Source organism: Alligator mississippiensis, chromosome 14 (assembly GCF_030867095.1).
Source record: "Alligator mississippiensis isolate rAllMis1 chromosome 14, rAllMis1, whole genome shotgun sequence".
Classification (NCBI taxonomy): domain Eukaryota; kingdom Metazoa; phylum Chordata; order Crocodylia; family Alligatoridae; genus Alligator; species Alligator mississippiensis.
Window position 1 is genome coordinate 43,357,357 of NC_081837.1, and position 9,616 is coordinate 43,366,972.

A 9,616-nucleotide genomic window follows, 5' to 3' on the forward strand; every position below is an offset into this window, starting at 1 on the left:
TGTGTTGTATGGGTGCCCGTTGTCAGACTACCTAGAAGCCCTCCCTGAGAGTCTCAGTCTACACCCGAGAGCAGCACTGCTTAATGTCTTTCTTTCGTTTTGGGCAAAAAAAACTGTCTCCGTGGTTACCCCTTTAAGCACTGTTCTGCACTCCCTTTGGCAGAGACAGAAAGATGATACAGGGAAGCTTTAAAATGAGGAGAAAAGGGAAAAAAAACCCTGCTCTCAAACACAGAGACATCACAAGGCATGAAATCAGACCGAGCGCTTGTCCACTTGCTTTGCTATTGCTTCTGGCAGGGTTCGTTTGATTTTTTTTTTTTTTTTTTCCCTTGTGAACTGACATAATTCCTCATGAGGATGTATCCAAAACATTATCACAGGCTTTTTGGTCTCTGTGATGAAGTTGCTTTGAGAGAAGAGGCAAAGTTAATGTAGAATCCACAACCCCTGAAACGCACCACTTTAAGCTGCTGTCATAAATCTGGGACTAGTTTGCTCGCTCTCCATCTCTTGACTTCCTGGTCCAGAAATAATCTGGATCCAAGCCCACAGGCTGGTGCTCTCAGTTGATCCACTTTGGGAAAAGGTAGGTGGCTAGACCTCTTTGCAGATCTGAGCCATGAATCAAACTCTCTGTGCTGAATTGTGGTTTACACCAGTACTGTCTCACTCCTTTTATATACCCCCTCTTAAAAAGTCCTTCTCCTGGGAAAAGCTAACTGGAATCATTATACAGAAAGGCGCGTGCATTTGCCAGGCTGGTGGAAACTTCATTCCCTCACCTTAGTAGGATGTTGCCTTCAGCTGGTAGTCAACATTGGTGCTGGCAGAAAGGAGGGAGGTCTTTCTCACAGCTCACACCAGGCATCCGGCTACTTTCAAAGAGCTGAATGTGAGAGGGGAAAAGAAAAGGATAGTTCTTGACCTGCGCACACAAGCAGTTCTGAGGCTGAATGTCTCTCATTGTGGAGTATCATCATTAATGTTATTCGTGGTCATACCTGGGATGTTCAAAAGGAGCCTGGAGGGGTTTGCTAGTTGCTCAACTCCCCTTGAGTTTCAAAAGGAGCTGTGCCGTACTTAAAGCGGGCACAATGTTTGACCTGCTAACCTCCCACCGCAGGAGTGCAAGGGACCATCTCTCCTCTCTGTGTAGTAGCATGGAGGTGAAGACCTTGAATTCCCTTCCCTCCCACCCCTACGCTCTGCCTGCCACATCCTATGTGAAAACATCCAAACTCTTCACCGGCTTAAAAACCCACATGTGTCTATAGAGGGCAACAAATATGCCTGACCCAGTCTGCCTTTCAGGAGAGTCAGTGTTGTCTAATGCAGAGGGAGCATCCCAATGAGTATCCTGAAGCTGGAAACTGGTGGGGCAGATGAGGTACCATGCTTTTCTCTCTCTTATTCCACATCAGATACTAGAAATCAAAGGGCCTGTCCAAAAGACTCATCCTAATGTATTATACGCCCTTCATGAGAACCAGGGCAGCCTACCTAGGCTCCACTATGAGGGACACACTTCAGATCTTCTCCTTTTTCAACATAGTTAGGCTTGAAAGCATGGGACAACATAAACCTTTGTGACTCCCACTAAGACCTTCCGAGCCTGATTCTAGTCCAGCTAGCACCATGAGCGCATCCAACGAAATCAATGCTGAGTGAGGAAGGTGGTGAGCACCCAGTGCCTTCAGTTCATCAGACCTTTTACACAGGGCCTCTTACCTCTCTTCAAGTGTCTAGTGGTCATAAAGTGGGTGTAAAGGGGCTCAAAAAGGCCATGTTACACTGTAGGAGTAGACTAAGAAGGCCTTAGTGCCAGGGAGCCACCGGGATGCTAATATTTATTTATGAGACTGTTCTAAGGCGCACTACATACAACCTCAATGCAAAACAGTTTTTTGCAGAAAATTGGCTTTTCAAACATTTCCAACCACCTCCAAATCTCTAAGAGGCTGTGGTTGCCGTACGAAAAGAGTGCAAATTAACAGATGCTCTCCTTGTGTAATGCTATGCAACACTCCCCCTTTTACCCCCCCCAACTGAATATTGCTAAGAATTCAAATCAAGTCTAATTAGTCAAAAATGTTGATGTGCGGTTGTCAAGTATATATTTTCCACGAGCAGATTTCCCCCCCTCCCCTTTACATTTATGAAAATGGCAGAAGTCTGGCAGCTTTCCAATTATCTCCCATGCTAATCTCTGTCTACAGCCCCTAGATGTGTATCTGTTTTCTTTACTGCAAAGCTTGCAAAGAATCGTGCATTTCAGACAAATATTTCTCCTGTCTCATTTGACACCGAACAAGCAGCAAAAATATGGCCCATCACGAGAAATATCAGTATAATATTCCAATTTTCCACCATTTGACAGCAATCAAGTAGAGACTAATGGCTTTCCTCTGTGACTAAAGCATTTAGAGACCAAGGTATTCTGTCTCATTCTCATTAGAAAAAAAAATATTCCAATAATCTCATTATCCCAGTGTGAATAACAGTAAAAATGCACCAAGACTAATGGTTCCTTCAGCGCTCTCATTCAGTGAGATCAGTTGGGCAGTGTTTTATGGATCCTGCTTAAGTAATAGGGTCTGCCTTGTGACAAGTCACCCAGCTCACTTCCTCTCCCCCCCCCCCGCACCATCTCACTGCGGCCGCTTTGTTCGGAGTGAGGTTTACCCTCCGCTCGGCACGTTGAGGACTTTTATGTACTATTTTTAACTAACTGCAATAGAAAAAAGAATGTGTCATGGGATGTTAAACTTTATGGAAATTCTTCTGGAGAATAACATAATTTCACGGTGCATTACTCTAGAATGACCTGGTACTTGAACAATTAATTTTTAAGGTGTAGCCGTTCCTTTCCTTTGTTGTATTTAGTCTTCTTCTAAAACATCAACAATAGCAGGATTCCATTTTTTTGCCTCTTTTTTTTTCTTTATGACCAAAGGAGACCATTTAAAACCCACAGTATGTGCCGTGTATTTCCAATTTATCGTGCAGAATATGGCGTTGGAAAATATAGTAGACATTGAAACTGGCTAGGATTTACCTTAATTATTTCCAGCTCATGAGTCTATTTCCATTTTTCAGCCTACCTTATTTTCAGCTGAAGATCTCTGAGAATTTCCCAGCATGCCTTTGGGGAAGCTTTGTAATATCAGGCTCTGGTAATAGTACTGTGTTCTGTACTATGAACGCTTACCGATAAGCTTAGTACCTTGATTAATCCTACTGAAATTAGTGGGATTAACTCAGGAATCTAACCCTACAAACACATTATCTGATTCAGTGTTTACTACTCTAAGTCCAAATCCTCATTTAGGATAAATCACCATTGCTTCTGTGCAATCAGTGCTGTTTTGCCCATTTATACCTGCTGAAGATCTGGCGTCTGCATATTAAGCTTCTACATGCAGGATTTGTGCTTCAGATTCCTCCTCTTTGTATCTCCACTGTGTTCATCTGGAGTAACTTGGATGAAACAAATGACATTATTCGCTTGTGTAAAACAAACACAAGCATGATCACATTCGATCGCCATCATTAGCCTCTCTCTAAACTGTCGTGAGCCTGCAAACACAACTGATAATTGGGAATAACAGTAAGATTGCTTGGAGCATGCACACTGAGAACATAAAGTATGCTTAGCCTACGTAAAGCAATATTTATTTCTACATCATTCGGGCACAAATACTGACCCCTTCTATATATGACTAATCTGGTCTTAATAGAGTTAACGGAGAATTTGGGCTGCGCTGTCTTCAGAAGGAGCACTCTTGCAACGTGCTCCTATTCGTATATTGTAACGCTGTGCATTTAAGCACGCAGTGGTGCCCTAATGCAGCGTGCCTCTTGTTGTCAGGCTTGTTTGAATGCTGTTCTCCTGCTATCCAACCAGTCATTTTAGTGGACAACTGCCATGTAGCCATTGTATTTGCCGGGATGCCATCTGTACTGTGAGGCATGCAAACTCAAGTTCCATATGAGTAATTTGCCACTTCTGGCTTTTTTTGTTACCTAGACATGTGTTGACTGTATAAAATGGGCATGTCTGCAATTTCTACGGGACCTTGCAAAACAAAGATCAGCAGGTCATTAGAGTATGTCTCTTCTAATCCATATGCGCTTGTGATAATAGGAATCAGACAGGCTAAGAAAGAAATCTCCCTTACCGTTGGACGTTATTTTCTGTGCTACGCTAATCTAGCAGATTAACTGCACCATCTGTATATTAAAGTTGGATATCTTGGTTTTATTCCCTTTCATCGCTGACCTCACATGCCATTTTCCCTGCACAGTAAATTAGCTTTGGGCTGCATCTCAAAACTTGTATAATCACTAACAAGCTCATAAAGGTTAATAGCTGCAAGGGTGAGAGGGCCAAATCTCAGCTGCTGTAGAGTGGTGTAGCTGTGCACTGTACACCGGCTCAAGATTTGCTCCATTCCCATTAACAGTCCTTGGCTGATTTGCATCGGCTAAAAACCACTGCAAATGAATTCACTAGAGGTATGCCGATTTATACCTGCTGAGGATGGGGCCCATTTTTAAAGCAGCCCTAGGAAATCTGCTGCTTTCTACCAGGCTCTAGAGAGTCTTCTGTTGCAAAATTATTCATCGTTATTCTTTTCATTCTCCATTTCTGATCTTCTTTCCCTTTTCACAAAGGTAGGGGACATCAGCAGGGCGCCGCAGACCTGAAAATGGAAGCATTAACCTTGGTTTGTTTACGGTCTGGAAATCTCACTTCAAATCAGAGACACGGAGGGGATGAGCGCAAACCACTAGGACCCCAATTGTGTTCTGAGATGGGGAGCGAATGTCTCGGGGGACTGATAATGGGATATGGGGGTATTTCATCTTTATTTGGTTTGACTCTAGCAAGCATCAAGCACACAACTCCCCTGATCCTTGGTTACAGGTTCAGTTGTAGCACATTGAGAGGGGAAGGAGGTGGGAGCTTGCACGTCAACTAACTGCACAATCCCTATCCCAGCAGACCCACCCTTCCTTAGAAACGAGCTTGCTCCGTTAGCATGAACCCGCCCTCAACTGCAGAGCTGCGATTTAGTGTTGGAGCCCTGACAATCTCAAAGGCTGGCCTGGATGCTGGTGCTCTGAAGGTGGTGAGCAGATCTGAATGTATTCAACCGTGGGAGGCTGCATCTTTTTTTTATAAAAGGAAACATGCCCCCCACATAGTCTCATGTCTGCTTCTGTCTCACCTGGCATCTGTCTCACAAATGTGTAAAACATAGGGTTTCTTATTCAACCACTATTTGTCCCCCTAAAGAAAATGGCATTCATTATCGCAATAGTGAGTGATGGTAGATATTGCAGCTATTCTACTAACCGGTGGTGCGTTTTCTCTTGCGGCTTTAGAGACCGATGTTAGACACACAGATCCTGCCACAATGGTCACAGGTATACATGGCATTAGGAGCTGCTGTACTGACAGGCTATTTCCTTCTGTTGTAATTCAAGTGACCGTTTCTCATCGTCATGTTGGACTCCAGGATTGAGACAGGAGCTCCACTTTGTCTCCTGCTCTCAAAGGTTTGGGTCGATTCCAAAAGCCTTCACGTCCTGCTTGCGGGCGCCTTTAAAGCACAATTTCAGGCACCCTAAGCACTCCCTAAAGCAGTGCATTGCAACTGCTTTTCATGCTCTTTGATTGCACCAGAAATGGAGCGCTGAGATGCAAGGAGAAAAAAGTGTTCAACCCAGCAGGACCCGGATAAGTGAAAGGACTCAATTCTTTCCCAGCACCAGATTTATGCCAACTGAAGTGAAGTCACTACAGATTTGCAGCTGCATCAGAGCAGAATCGGGACTGAATGCGCACAAGAACGTACCTGCAGAGACCCTGTGCGATGAGAGGATTTTTACAGGGGTTGAGATTTATCGGAAGGCAGCGGGCATTTTTCAGCCAATTATAAGCTGCAATGAAAAGGGAACAGGCTGTGTCTGGGAGCATTTGAGAGCATCACTGTCACTGTAAACACACTGTTAGTGGTAGTGACAGTCAGGCAGAGGAAATTAGAGTGTCTGACATAGAGCTGCCAAGTTGCAGAAGGCTGGGGCCCAGACAGCTTCCTTCCTGTCATTCGTAGGTCACTTTGCACGCTACAAAATGATGTACTTTTTGTCAGTTGTTTACAGCAAGCTCTCCATTGTGAAGCTTAAGGAGACTGGTTAATGTGTTAAACGGGGCTTCGCAGTCAAGCACGTACAAGGCTAGTGGCGGATTTGGATTTTCCGAGGGCACTCTCTATTGTTTGTCTCCCTGCAGCTGTCTTGTGTGGGCAAAGTTGCCGTAGATGTGTCCGCTCTGAGATGCGGTGAGCTACACAGAGAAGAAAAGGGAAGTGAAATGAGCAGATGCACAGAGTAAATCAGGCAGTCCGTTCACAGATGCATGTGGCCTACGTGGAAACTTAGCCCATGCAGTTAGTCTCAGGCTAGTTCAGAGCCTACTGAAGAACATATAGACATGAAATCGTGAGCCCATTCCGTCGAAGCCTCATAGGGAAAGTTGGACTGGAGTTTTTGGTGGAAAATGCATATTTTTCATCAGGATTTTGTCAAAGCTTGGAAAAGTTTAAAACTAAGAAAAGCTTAGCCCATATCATCAGACTCTAAACGTTTCCGTTCAACCATCCAGTTTCAAGGGAATATTTAGGTAGAGCTATTGATGATGCCAGGGAGCCAATTCAATTGCTGTGGAAATTGTAGGTCAGGTACCTCTGCTCCTTTGGGACATCATCTGGGTGGATATCTTCTGGGTATGGATAACATACCATTAGTTGGATGGCAACTAATGCTGCTGTCACTTGAAGTCATATATGCATATGATATCGGGATATCTGGGTGTGCATATCATGCCCATCTGGTTGGATATCATCTGGATATCATAAAGATATCATCTGGGTGGATTATGCCAAAGTTTTCTCTGGTATTTAGCAGGGCATTTGAGAACGACATGACTAATAGGTACCTTATGGGAGATGTAGCTAGGCCAAGGAGTCCTATCCGTAAAGGAAATGGACACATGGGTTCAACCCCCTTCCCCACCCCCAACATCATTGTACCACTGATGCGCAGGGTTTAACGTCCAGCCGATTCTACCAGAGACAAGTCAGTTCAGCAGTATCGGACCCTTTAATTTCTGCTGAAAACATTGAAACAAAATGTTTTGACACTTGCGACTGAAACTCCCCACAAGCGTCACTGCAGCAAAATATTGTGACATTTTTCCCTTTTGCTTCAATCTGGCACCAAACCAAACACTGAAATGCTGGAGTTTCCTCTGGGATGGAGAAGGTGATGTTCTTGCTGCTCACTAATCCTGTAGCTCTTAGCTAGAGCTTACAAACTTTTGGCTTGTGTGGGCTGCAGTTGCTGGCACGGTTGCGGAGCTGATGAACCACGCTTGTGCCAGCTCCTTTCCTTCTCAAGAGAAGAGTGACCTTTCCCATCCTCCCTGGGGAATGGGACAGGGTCCTGACACAGCAAGGGGAGTTGTGAGGACCTAGATGGAGGTTAGGATGAGAGGAGATGCTTCTGGAGGCTTCACCTTGCAATGCGCAGGGGATGGCTTAACATTAGTCCTTGTTAGCCTCTTGGCATGGTTTTAGTCCAGAACCCCTCTATGCAACGGGCACAGCAGCACCTCCACACTTGTGTCTACTCATAAGCACAACAACAAGTCATAAGGGTCCTCAAGTTTGCTGATGTCTCTGATGTTGGTGATGGTGGGGAGTGTTTTAGCTCATCTACACTCCTGGACTAGATTCAAGAGAGCCTGTCAGTGAGAAGGCCCCAGTGCAACTACTCAGCACCTTTGAAACAAAGTGAGCAAGACAAATCCCCCCGTTGATCCCCACGGATACATTTGTGCCCTTTGTTTTTTTTTTAATTGGACAGGTGTTTGGAATCAATATAGTCCAACAAATGAAATCATAAATGCCTCAGAGGAGCCATTACAATCTCCGTGGAAATAAAGGTGATAGAGATAACACCATTATCCAGAGATCATGGACACAATAGACCTTAACGTCTCCATTTGAGACCTTATGGTCGACTGTGTTGATATGTCCTTTGGGAGACCCGATCTGGAGATGTCTGACACTTTAGTTCCTTCCGAGCCATTATAGTTCCTTCTGTGCCAATTAATGCTTGGCTGGGGACTACTGGACCAGAGAGCTGTAGCACTTCAATGAAGTTTGTGCTCATAATATCACTGGCTGAAGCCCTGCACAGTGAGCCACATTAGCACATCCAGCTCCTGTTGCATTGAGGTTTATGTCCTTGTTTCCTGGCCGAATTCCATCCTGGGCAATTACATTATATCTACCCAGACGCCCTCTGTATTTTCAGCTGACTGCCAACTTCATATGCATTTCCTGTGCAAAGCTGCTTAATAGTGTTTTCGTGCACTGTTAAACAGATGCTATGTTTCATCCCAAAGGTGTTTCACTTTGGTAGAAAGTGGTCCCATATGTAAAGGTAACTTTGCAATGCGTTTTGATGTGCAAGTGACCTTACAGACTGTCACAAATCATTGCTGGTTTTAAGAACTGCATTTCCCTTTGTATACTGGGTGGTATGGACTTGGGACTCTGGAGGTGAAGACTTAGTCCTGGATCCTGAACCTCGGTGATTGCATACACAACTAACGCTGCCATCAGTTGGAGGTGTGTATGCATATGAAGAGAGCAGAATCGCAGCTGGCATAATGAGAACCGTGGTTGGCTTTTTCCGGTTTGCATCGTGGCTCACAGCTGAGCTCTGTGATCATAGCCACACAGCTGTACATTACAGGGGAAGGGATAGAGGGCCTGATTTATCCACAAAACAGGTACAAAACTGGATGTGGAAATGCAAGGCCTGCTTTCAAATATGTATTTACATCAGTCCAAACCCAAAGTAACATCATCAGATTTACCCATGTAACCAAGGGCAGAGTATCCCCCACTGGACTTCTGTCTCCAAGGCTAGCAATGTGTAATGGCTCTTACCAGCACAAAATTATATATATATATAAAAATAAAAAAAAGAAGAGGAGAAAGTTATCAGTCTCAGTGGATATGTTCCCTTCCTTCAAAAGTTGGCAATGCAAGTGCAGAAGATCAGACCAATCTCTTTTTCCAGGCATTTGGTGGGTTTGAAATAATAACTCTTGGCTCTCTGGAGGGTTTTGTACCTTTACCTGGAGGGGGACATCTTATCACTGGGTGAAATTTGATAGGCTGCATTATAGAGGGAGTCAGATCAGTGAATGAAAGGGTCCCTTCTGGTCTTGAAGTCTATGAATCCATGACGCTGTTGGGAACAGAAAGAACTGCAGCAGCTTTTAGCATAATTCACTTTTTTTTTTAAACCAGCACAAAAACCACTAATAGCTCTCCCGGTTCAATCTTCTTAGGCCTCTCTATTTTCCATCCTATTGGAATACTTAGCTCTAACAATGGTATATTTTTTCCCAGAAAAATGAACAAAAACCGACTCTGATTACTGAGCAGGCCTGAGCCTTTTGTAGTGCGTCTTTCGTACAGCAGCTAGACAGCCCTTTATTTTATTCCTCTAATAACCGAAACATTTGAAC

At 44.3% G+C, this 9,616-nt stretch overlaps 1 long non-coding RNA gene across 1 annotated transcript; it reads right to left on the bottom strand.

The window, feature by feature from the left end:
- Positions 1–306: 306 nt before the first annotated feature.
- Positions 307–4,701, bottom strand: LOC109286236 (uncharacterized). Its single transcript, XR_002094215.2, has 3 exons — positions 4,535–4,701; positions 3,383–3,480; positions 307–889 (listed from the first exon to the last, which is right to left on the bottom strand). It is a non-coding gene; the product is annotated as an uncharacterized LOC109286236 (long non-coding RNA).
- Positions 4,702–9,616: the final 4,915 nt, after the last annotated feature.